Below are 1,936 nucleotides of genomic sequence, written 5' to 3'. Positions count from 1 at the left end.
CTCTGTCTCTCTCTCTCTTTCTCTCTCTCTCTCTCTCTTTCTCTCTCTCTCTCTCTTTCTATCTCTCTCTGTCCCTCCCTCCCTACCTCTCCGCATCCCATTACCAAACCCAAACTCAACCACCCACTAGCGGCCAGCCGCGCTACCACCACTGTGCGCGCACGTGCGAGGACGACTGAGCACGCGCACGCCAGCACCTTGCTCATTATGACCATTTCGCCTACTTCGTTTGCCCCACCATGGTTGTGACCACCGGGATTAAAGCAACTCGCTTGCTCCATATCGCAGAGCATAACCAGAAACGAAACTACATAAATCGCTAACGTAGAACTAAATCTGAACTAAAAGCATCGTTTTTACAAATATTCAAGCAGAGTTCTTAAAGGAATCTTGTAAGTTACCTAAAACTGAACTCTAGCAAAACTAAAAGCATCGTTTTTACAAACATTCTAGCAGAATTTTTAAAGGAATTTTGTAAGTTACTGAATATAAGATATGGTCAATTTGAACTGCTGAGAGAAGTAACAAAGAATGGGTATATGTCATATTATTACTTGGAGGTGATCGAACAGAAGCAAGAAAATCTTGTTAAAAAATTCCTCGAGTAGAAGAGCTATTAGTGCTTAGAGGTAGTTAAAGAGGAGCAAGAAAACGTTCAAATACGATGTATTTAATTTTGTCGAAGAGGAAGAATTACACATCATTGGATTTATATTTCATTTCTGGCACTGCTGCTTGCTTCCTGTCGTAATGGCCCGGTTTCAGTGGTGCTTATCAAATCAAATTGACTTAAATCTACTGTGAATGCATTCTCTACATGGAATTTCTTATAACTGCAGCTAAAGACCTGCATGAGCAGCAGTGTCCCCATTTTAGTTATAACGCTAGGCTCATCATGGTTATCATCATCATCATCATCATCATCATCATCATCATCATCATCATCATCATCACCATCATCATCATCATCATCATCATCATCATCATTATCATTATCAACATCATTATCATCATCATCATCATTATCATCATCATCACCATCATTATCACAAACACCATCATCACCATCATCATCATCATAACACCAGTTTTCTCTGCAGTGTATTAGTAGATGACAACAATTCAATGTAATATAAACTACGTTTATCTCAAGGAATGGACACGTTCATTTGCTACGATGTGTGGTGTATATGAAACAGTCACCAATATTCATTGAGAGGTTTCAAATGGAACTGTGAAATAACCCAGTGAACCTTTTGTGAAAAAGCAAGGCGTTTACAAATCCTTGATAACGTGAAGCCATCGATATACGGACTTTAAAACACGAACCATCGATATACGGACTTAAAACACGAGATACTACTGCTGCCTTGTGCTGTAAGTATTCCAGCATAAAATGAATATGCAGATATTTTGTGTACATGTACTGGATGTGTGCCAAGAGGTGAAAGGTGGAAGCAAGAGTGGGTGAGAGGGCAAGGGCAGTCTTGAGGACCCCCCCCCCCCGGGCGGTGACACTGACTGTAGTGTCTTTTGGCCATTTCCAGGGGGGGGGGGCATTTCTCGTTCTTATGCACAGTACAATTGTAAATGGGCTGATTCAACAATGCCATGCTCAAAACTATGACTGAACTACAACAGGGAACTGCTGCTTTTTCTTTCCTAATCCTTACTATCGTCATTTTCCTCTACTTCTTGTGTATGTTTGTCACACTCTGGTGACCCGCTATTTCCGGGGTGCCTTGAAAGTCGAAACAGACTGTGTGCTGTTGAAGCTGGAGAGGTGAGAAGAGTAAGCCCGAATCCCTTTAAAGACTTCTTTTGTTAACATCCACCCCTTGGTATATGACCGTATGCAGTTGCGAGCGCCGTAAAACCTTTACTAAATAAAAATAAGTCTTGAGGAGATAGCGAGCACGAAAATAGAGAGGGGGGG

The 1,936-nt window shown here is 41.4% G+C and overlaps 1 protein-coding gene across 2 annotated transcripts in view; it reads left to right on the top strand.

Moving 5' to 3' along the window:
• The first annotated feature begins 215 nt into the window (after window positions 1-215).
• LOC101845940 overlaps window positions 216-1,936 on the top strand; it is a 68,297-nt gene continuing 66,576 nt past the window's right edge. The window contains exons 1-2 of one of the 2 annotated variants that reach the window (XM_035970921.1): window positions 216-392; window positions 1,154-1,377. The gene's annotated coding sequence lies outside the window, so the exon portion shown is untranslated. Of the gene's footprint in view, window positions 393-1,100; window positions 1,378-1,936 lie in introns of both variants that reach the window. The other variant, XM_035970920.1, reaches the window with a different exon arrangement.

The sequence above is a fragment of the Aplysia californica genome, unplaced genomic scaffold (genome assembly GCF_000002075.1).
Source record: "Aplysia californica isolate F4 #8 unplaced genomic scaffold, AplCal3.0 scaffold00338, whole genome shotgun sequence".
Taxonomy (NCBI): Eukaryota; Metazoa; Mollusca; class Gastropoda; order Aplysiida; family Aplysiidae; genus Aplysia; species Aplysia californica.
Note: the sequence above shows the minus strand (reverse complement) of the source record. Positions and strands in the feature narration are given on the sequence as shown.